The sequence below is a fragment of the Trichechus manatus genome, unplaced genomic scaffold (assembly GCF_000243295.1).
Source record: "Trichechus manatus latirostris isolate Lorelei unplaced genomic scaffold, TriManLat1.0 scaffold00003, whole genome shotgun sequence".
Lineage (NCBI taxonomy): Eukaryota > Metazoa > Chordata > Mammalia > Sirenia > Trichechidae > Trichechus > Trichechus manatus.
The window spans coordinates 24,072,055-24,081,984 of NW_004443939.1; the positions used below are offsets into that span (position 1 = coordinate 24,072,055).

The 9,930-nt window shown below is 35.6% G+C and overlaps 1 non-coding gene across 1 annotated transcript; it reads right to left on the reverse strand.

Moving 5' to 3' along the window:
- Window positions 1-550: 550 nt before the first annotated feature.
- LOC111820623 (U6 spliceosomal RNA) lies at window positions 551-655 on the reverse strand. The gene has a single exon (XR_002824153.1). It is a non-coding gene; the product is annotated as a U6 spliceosomal RNA (small nuclear RNA).
- Window positions 656-9,930: the final 9,275 nt, after the last annotated feature.

The following is a 9,930-nucleotide window of genomic DNA, read 5'->3' on the forward strand; positions in this document are numbered from 1 at the left end:
CAATCTACAGTATACAAGTTCTAGAAGCAAATATGTACAGTCATGCAAAAAGAAAAGGGGAAGGAAGGCATATTTGATGCATCTGAGAGAGTAGGCAGAAACAGTCTTAGGGCCAAGAACAACAGCAGGCTTGTCCATCTGTCCATCATCAAACTGAGTTGTGCCCACTAGTTATCAACAGGAGGTGGCCATGTGGGCAAAACACTAAAATAGGATTTCTTCCATCAAGATGACAAGGTGAGGAGATAAGAAAAGGATTAACTGTAGCAGAATCAATTGCTGGGATAGCATGATGTGTACAAAGAATTGCTGCTTATTTCTTACACATAGACTAAAACGTAATTCATTTTTTTAATTAATTCATTTTTCTCAGTGATGTTTAGAAGTCAGGCACTCAGCTAGCCACTATGGAAACAAAAAATAAATTTTCTTTCCTTAGAAATTCTGTTTCATGAGAGGGACATAGAAGTAAACAAATAGTACGTAAGATGACTGCTAATGTATGTACAGTGTGCCATGGGAACCCAAAGAAAGAAGTAATTAATGATACAAAAATATGGCAACTTTACGAATTTGTGAGCCTTCTTTGCACAGGGGCTATGCTAACTTTTTCTGTAATGTTCCAGTGTTGGTGTATGTCCTGCAGGAGTGAGACTAACTACAGAAGAAGAAGATTCGAGAATGAACAGAGGGATCTTGATCAGCTATGTCTGTCTTAGAGTAGAAGAAAAAGTTTTATTGTCTTTACCTTCATTTATTGCAGTCTTTGTTTTTAAGTATGTGTGTAATTTAACTTTTATATAAACATTAATCTTATATGAACTCCATCCAAACATGTCAATTTCTATTTTCTATAGTATCAGTATTACTGCGTGTGTGACCACTGGCCAATAGATGTAGATAAAAATACAGATACTGATGTAGATATATAGAGATACAGAAAGCTTCTTGGCTTCTGGAAATACAAGCATATGATATAATTGTTCAATTTTACAATAAAACATTGTCTTTTAGACAATTTCCTAACAGAAAAGTAAAGATAAGGCATAGTATTCATCGGCATTTAGCAGAATTAAAATGTTAATACAAATAAATCCTCAGTGTGCTTTAAGAAAAGCTATAAAGACTTTGTTTCAATTGCAGAAATGAATAATGAGTGAATTGAGGCACTCATTTAAGCTAAAGTAGAAGGTCTGTGTAAACTAGCAGCTTGAAAATCCTATTTAAATGTCTATAGGCTTTGTTGCTAACACATGCACTTGGAAACATAGAAATTCAAAGCAGTTTTTAGATAAAATTTATTTTTCCTCTCTCAGGTGATTTTTGGTGCTAAGTCATTTTTCCAAGTTCCATCTTGGTTATCTCTGGCTTTGGGGCTCCTCTTTGTTGTCCCTGCAGCCACACATTGCCCTAGAGGTAAATGCATGAAGGAATTGGTGTTCCCCTCCACAGCTCCTATCCCAGTCACAGCTGCTGCCAGTGGTACTTTGTGAAATGTGGCAGGAGGCATGAGCTTGCCTCAGGCACTATAGTCAGGCTCACTAAAGGCATCTGGGTCTGCCCCCAAGAACCCGCTCTGAAGAATAACAGCCATCCTTCTTCCTGCCTCTGTCCTGCTATCCTGTCCTGGTGGCCACCAAAACTGAAATGCTCTATCCTCTGACAAATTCAAAAGAACATAATCACACTGTTACTATTGTGTATCAAACTTACAAGACATGAAAGCCCTAATCTCTTTTCTAGTCACATAGTTAACTTTTTCCACACATCAGTGGAATGAAAATTACAGTGCCCATGTATATAGACGTTTGCTTAATGTTTTTATTCTGCCAAATCTTACAAGTAATTCCTGGTCACTGCTCTTGATGTCGTCCCCTTATCATAACACTTAGCACAGTTTCACAGGTAGTTGCATGTTTACTGAATATTTTCTGCAGTTAGTGGCGATGCTGATGGTGGCATCAGTTTCTCGGTTCTACTCTAACATGTACATAAGTGTTGTCCCCTGAACAGATGAGGTTTTTGCCAAGATCTATGCTATTTCCTATGATTTTTTTTTTATAACTTTCTGGAAAGTTTAATATTTTCATTATTGCATTGTAAAAACTGCAAAAAGAAAATGGGGTTAAAAAATAAAATGTTGTTACAGACTTAACTGAGTAATGACTCAAACCCAAGGAGTCTGACTTATAAAGGCTATAGAGAAAGTCATTTGTTAACTTAAGGTCAAAGTCCTGCAAGCTACTTGATATTAAATGGAAGCCAACAGAAGAATTAATTACCGGAAGTAAAGAAAAAAAAAAAGTGGATGCTACAGTGACAGAAATGGTTTCTTTCAGTTGGTGAGAATTGTGATGTCTCTTCTAGGTTACCTAATAGCCAATATCCAGAAAAGAGAGATAAATATTAAATGAGTAACATGGGAAAGGGCTAACACTCAACTTACGTGTGCGTTGTGGTTGCCAAACTCCACTAGCATGACAGTTTTATAGTTGTTAGAAAGTATTTTCCCATAAAGCAATGTTAGACATGGTAGCAACACTTCCCTCTCATCTCACATAAGCCCATCTAGACTACAAAGTAGTTGAAGTATAATATGGCACTAGTAATTCCATTTCAAATACACTTAGCAACCATTTGTAGCACAATTATGAATCTGAATTTATGAATAATAACAAAAACCACCGTTTATTAAGTAGATACATACTACTCGTTAGCACTGTGCCAATTTAATCCTTAACTTACCCCTTTGAGGTAAGTATTGTTACTCTCTTTTACAGATGAAAAAACAGGCCTAAAAAACTAGTTTGCCCCAGGCATGAGCACATTAATAAAATTGTATATTTGCATAAGAGAAAATGCCCCCGTAAATCGGTCAGTCTCCAGTTTTTCGTACTTTTTCAGAACAGAGGAACAAACCAATTTCCACACTAGAAGAGCAGAGGCTCTGGACCCAGATTCTCCTGAACCACATTCATAGGATCAGGTGTTCCTGCCAGGGACTGCCCACATAATACAATGTACTTGGAGCCTTCAGGAGCACATGTAGATGTTACATATTCTTAGACCCTCTTTTAAAAGTCTTACTAGATAGACGCTTAGATCCTATTCTTAATAACCCTTTTAATCTTATTAAAATACTCAGCAGAAGATCAAAGTTGCTGCTTAGCTTTAAGCTATACATTCTGTACCTTCCATTTTAATTTGCACTTATGCCACGTTGTACTTTTTTTTTATTTTTTAATAGGAAGGGATAGATTTTCCTTCATGAAGGAATAAAATTTGCCCTTCAGGAAAATGGTATTTATATTCAATAAACATTTATCAAGTAACTACCTGCTCAAACATTAAGGCTAAGCTGGAAAAGGGTAAAAATACAGATCAAGTCTGGTCTGTGCCTTCAAGGGGCTTAAAATCTAATTATGGAGACAAATATGAATAATATAGAAACTGTTAAGCTAGCATGGTCAATTCCAAGCAACCATCAAGTTAAGTAGCTTGACTCAGGGGCAAAGTTTGAAGTAGAGCCCCACGTTCCCTCTCCAAGGAGCAATTGATGAGCTAAGGAGCAAGCTCTGGCTCTGTCCCGATATGAGAAAGGGGCTGAAAACAATAATCCTCTAAGATAAAATGTTAAAGCTAAAAGATTATGATTCTAGCCATGACTCTTAAGGTGGAGGGATATAAGAGAAAGAAAACAGTTTCTGAATTGACTTGAGTATGGTGGGGATGTGCTTTTACAAACTACACAGCCCCTGCTCCTCCCTCACACCTCTCCAAGAGTCACTGCTATGGGAGCTCCTGTTATAGAAGGGAGGGTATCATGCATCTCAGAGCCCTAGCGGTGCAGTTGTTAAGGATTCAGTTGCTAACCAAAAGAATCCACCAGCCACTCCTTGGAAACCATATGGGGCAATTCTACTCTGTCCTATAGGGTCGCTATGAGTCGGAATTGACTAGACGGCAACAGGTTTGGGTTTGTTTGTTTTTAGCATGCATCTCAGGAGTCTTGGGAGGCAAAAAGCTTGAGAACCACAAGTGTGACATGCTGCGATTTTTCAAGGGCAGTTCCTGAAGACACCACAGTGTATATATTCATTTTTCTATGTGTCCTTATTTATTATTGAATATTTTACAGAAAAGTTCAGATAAGAGGGACTTAATTCTAGTAGGTGATTACCTTCGTCACTCATTAAGGTAAGAAGCTGTTTCTTCAGAAAAAGGCCTGAATCACCACAAAGTAGAGTTGCTTACAAAGGAGTCTGTGATAAAAACAAGTATGAAGACAGTTATCTAAAGCAAGTGATTTTAACTTATTAAAAACTAATTTTTTGGGAATATTCCCATAACCCCAAGCCCACACACCCTAAAAACTTAGAGAATTAGCCTAATTCTCTACTAACACATCTATTACTGCAGATATCTACTCTCTTTTGACAAGAAACTTGCTTTTTCCTTTCTACTACTGAAATAAAATGTTTTCAATGTCACAGGTTCCTAAACCTATATCAGGTTTATTCTTTACCCTACTCTCACACTTCATATTCCAACTGTAAACTGCTTCCCAAACCAGCTGATGTCTCTATCTTCTCTTCCACCCATACGTATCTTTTGTTCTGTATTCACATCAATGAGTTTATACTGTATTGATACACCCATCAAATTGATTGCGGCAGATGACATTTTAATTTTGAGTTTAGCATTTTTTTCTGTTTTCTAGAGTGAAGGATTCTTTTTTAATGATTATACAATACACACGCACACTGTAAAATTTTGTTAAAGAAAAGCATTTTTTAAAAGAAGGAAAAATGTGACTCAATTTTATATGTAGAGGCAACGACTGGTAACATTTGGGTACATTTTCTTCTGATCCCTTTTCTATGTATGTTTTTTAAGTTTTTATTTTGAAATAATTTTAGACTTACAGAAAAGTTGCAAAAATAAAGTTCCCACGTGCCCTTCACCAAGCTTCTCCTACTTCTAACATCTTCCATTACATACTATAACTACTGATATTTTCTATGTATATTTTAACATGATTGAAATCATACTTTTGTATGCTACTTTTTTAATTTAGCATGATAGTATCAGCATTTCTATTGTTTAAAATTCTTCAAAAACACGTTAATGCATATTTTACTTAACTATTTCCACACTGATGGATATTCAGATTGCTTGTAATTTTTCTCTATTATTAAAAATATCAACAAAAGTTATCATTTTTAAAATAGCCACTAATTTGATAGTCCAAAATATGTATCTCATTTTAAATTGATTTTTCAGTTATTACTGAAGGTGAACATTTTAAATGCTTATTAACCACTTCTATTTCATTTTTGTAAATTGTTTATTTGGGCCCTTTACCCACGTACTTATTAGTGTCTCCATGTACTGCTTATAAATTGGTGTAAAGTTTATTTGTATAATGTTTATTATATATGTATATATACATATATAGTGTGACATGAAGATTGCAAATAATTTTTATTGTTCGATGTTTGGCTTTGGATTACTTGTTTTGTTTTTATTTTGATAATCTAAACTATAAAGACAAAGGAGCTCTGGTAGTGCAGTGGTTAAGCACTCAGCTGCTAACCAAAAGATCTGCAGTTCAAACCCATGAGCCACTCTGCAGGAAAAAGATGTGGCAGTCTGCTTCCATAAAGATCACAGCCTTGGAAACTATGTAACAGTTCTACTCTATCCTTGTAGGGTTGCAATGAGTTGGAATCAACTCGAAGGCACAGGACAGCAACATAAAGACAAAAAACATCTCTTTTGTAGTGGTAATCTGAAATTGACACTTTCATAAAATAAGACTTTGATTCCTTAACTCCATGTTTCTCAAACTGGGATCTACCAACCCTTAAGCATCTGAAGATGTGACTCTTGGGAATTGTGGGAATTTTTTTCTTTAAGAAAGGGCCCATAAATTATTCAAGTTCGACAAAACTGCAATAGCTACAAAGATCAAAGGGGGAATCCCCCTTATAATGAGATGCCATGTCATACAAAATAAAAACAGTTCATCAATGATCAATTTGCATTGTATATTCTCTAGTGTTAATGATTTTATATTATTTTAGTGTTTTTATAAATACTCATAACTAAATGAAAACTGTAATATTTTTGTCGCTTTTACAAACTGATAAAAATCAGAACACTATATTACCCTTCAGTAATACCAAATTAGAAGTCCCTGGGTGGCACAAACACTTAAGTGCTCAATTACTAGCCAAAAGGTTGGCAATTTGAACCACCCAGAGGTGCCTTGGAAGACAAGCCTGGTGATCTACTTCTGAAAGGTAACAGCCTTAAGAACTCTGTGGAGCCATTCTACTCCGCACACATGGGGTTGTCATGAGTTGAAATTGGCTCGACAGCAACAAACAACAACAACGATAACAAATTGCTTAAAAATCCCAAATGCTCCAAGCTATCTCGTATCTCCTGCTTTGCTCTTACTGTTCCCTTTGCCTGGAATACTTTCTCCCTCCATCCCTCCCCTACCACCTACTAGAAAACTCTTATACCTCATTGTCATCCACCTCTACCATACGCCCCCCCACCACATAGTATTAATTATTGTATGCTCCACTAACTTTTCCTCTATGTTTACTTTGACTGCAACACATTATAGTTTGTTTTTATAGCTATCTCCCTTCCCCAACTGTCAGTAACTTGAGAGCAGGAGATTCAGTCATCACAGGAGGAGAACCTTGCATATAGAAAAGTCCCTAACATATAATAGGAGCCCCATTAATGTTTGTAAAATGAACTGAATTACCAATATAAGGTAACAATATTCTTGGAGAGTCACTATGAGTCGAAATTGACTCAACGGCAGTGGGTTTGGTTTTGGGTTTTATCTTGATTTCCATATTGAACTGATAAATAACACTGCAAGTTTATCTACCAACTCTGCATTAGTTCTGTCTCATGGGATCCACAGCTTCATTTTGGCACTGTCAAATGCTCTCGATTCAGTGACGAGTGAGTCAAGCAGAAGATAACACCTTTCCTCAGGAAGGTGATTAATAATCACTCTTACTTTTTTTTTTTTTTTAACTTTTTATGTTGAAATAATTTCAAACTTACAGAAGGATTGCAAGAATAGAACAAAGAACTGTTGTATATCCTTCAATCAGATACCCAGTTGTGAATATTTTGCCATTTGATTTCTCTCTTTCTACACATACACAATTTGAGAGCTATTTGCAGACATTGTGCTCCCTCATCCCTAAATACTTCAGCATGTATTTCCTAAGAACAAGGACATTCTCTTATATAACCACAGTACATTTATCAAATTCAAGAATTTAGCACTTATACAATACTATTAGTTAAGGTAGTATTAATTTTTCCCCAATTGTCCCTGTAATGTCTGTTATAGAGATCTTTTTTTTTTTTTTTTTTTTTCTGATCCAGATCCAGGATCACATATTTCGTGCAGTTGATATGTCTCCTTAGTCTTTTTCAGTCTGGAACAGTTCTTCACCCTTTGTTTGTTTTCAATGACACTGAAATTTTTGAAAAGCACCAGGCCACTTATTTTTAAGAATATTCCTCAATTTGGGTCAATCTGATGTTTTCACATGATTAGATTTAGGTCTTGCATTTCCAGCAGCATTACTGCATGGATGATGTGACTTTCTCAGTGCATCACATCTGGAATCACATCTCAGTTTATACCATTATTGTTGGTGTCAACTCTGATCATTCAATAAGGTGGTGTCTGTCAGGTTTCTTCAGTGTAAAGTTTAACACTTTTCCCTTTGTAATTAATAATTAATCTCTGGGGAAATACATTGATAATATATAAATATCTGTTCCTCTTCAAACTTTTCACATCATTGATTATTCTTCTGAATCAATTATTTTCATAACGGTTACAAAATAGTGATTTGTCTATCTCTGTTATTCCTTCTACATTTATTAGTTAATGTAGCCATTCTTTTTTCTGGAAGTTCTCCTTGATTTGTATTTTTATTTCATATAAGTATGTCCAAATTCAAGACTTTTTAATAAGGTGTTTTGAAATCTATTTTTTTTAATTTATTACATTATTCTTCAGTTTTGCAATTTCAGTGTTACATATTGAGAAGCCCAGAGCTGATATTTCATATTGTTCCACTTAACCATTTTTCTACTTTATAAAACTTTGTCTGAAACTTCTATATCTTGCTTCAGACTTCTAATTAAAATCCAAGATTAGTCCTGGCTTACTCTAATGTTACCTAATCTGTCCTGAAAAATTTCCAACTTTTACCTAGGAATCTTGTTAACATACCTCTGTTTTTTTGCAGGCTAATTCCTATTTTTATCTTGTTCTGTCAGACAGTGGAGAATAAGGAAGATTTAGTGTAATCCTGTAATTTAGGGACCAGTTTCCTTCTACTGCATTAGTTCAATTTTGTGGTCAGACAAGAATAAAAATGAAATCCTCAGAGAATGGGTTTATCAATCTTAGTGAAAAAAATACTTTGGATGTTAACTTTCTGGGATTTAATGATTTTTTTTAATAAATGTATATGTTTACTATTAAGCAACCACTATACTAAATAATTTAGGAACTTTTGCCACTAAATATCATTCATATTCTTTATTTCTGAAGTTCAGACTCTAGTCAGCAAATTAAGGACTAAGGCCCCAAAATACACTGTTTTCTCAAGTCAAGAAGAGTCACTCTGAAAGGGGCTAACAAGGACTTACTGACTACGAAAAACACTTCTTGTGACTGTGAGGATGGTTTATCAACGAAATAATCAAGAAACAGCCAACATCAATTGTGTACACTGAAAAATAACTTGAAACTTGAAAATTGTGGCATAGAGGATCATAGACCTTCAGAGCAGGAAAGGACCTTGGTGGTCATATCTAGCCCAAGGTCCTCACTTTGCAGACAGAGAAACCCAAGCAAAGGAACATGATGTGATTTGACCATGGTCTTGTCATGTCAAAGCAGATAGGATAAAATTTTAATTACAAATGCAAACCATAAATCCATTAGTGTTTCTATAACATAATTTAGGGTATGTCAGGACCTACCTAGTTCTCCACCCTTTTCATCCTTCCTTTCCCAAAAACTATGGCTGTAATCTCAGTCCTCATGTGGTTTCTAGAATTAATCCTGACATTAGACAGATGAGATTTAAAGCAATCTAGATAAAGTCTCTAGAAATGACATCTAGGTAAACTTGCTTTTTTTTCCCTGTAAGGTCTGACTTTGTATACAGAGGTTTTATTCTGATTCCTTAACTAAATTCCCATCTTAAACAAAACTTGAGTAACTAGACCCTAAATGCCGGCCTTGTCCCTGTGACTGAGTTCCAATCTTGAATACCTGCCTAGTAAAATACTAAGACTAGGGCTATACATTGTTCTTGCCAAAACCTACCTTTCCTTCCCACTGAGAAGAAACTTAATCCCAAATTCATAATTGACCTGCCCTATTTGCTGACCATCTACCTACCTAAATCTTCAAAAATTACTTTAACTGAAAACTCTCCACCATCATGCTTTTCCCTCTTGTAAGTATATGCATGTACTAGGTCGAATTGTGCCCTCACAAAATTCATGTCCATTCAGGAACTCAGAATGTCACCTTCTATTTGTAAATACAGTCTTTTCAGATTTAATTAGTTAAGATGAGATCATCCTGGATTAGGGTGGGCCCTAATCCAATAACTGCTGTCCTTATAAAAAGAGAAGACAAAGACACACAGGGAGAATGATATGTGGCAATACAGGCAGATGGAGATGCAAACCAAGGAATGCCAAGAATTGCCAGCGACCACCAGAAACTAGGAGAGAGGTATTGAACAGATTGTCCCTCAAAGCCTCCAAAGGAATCAACCTTGCTCACACCCTGATTTCAGATGTCTGGCCTCCAGAACTGTGGAAGAATAAATTTCCGTTGCTTAAGCCATT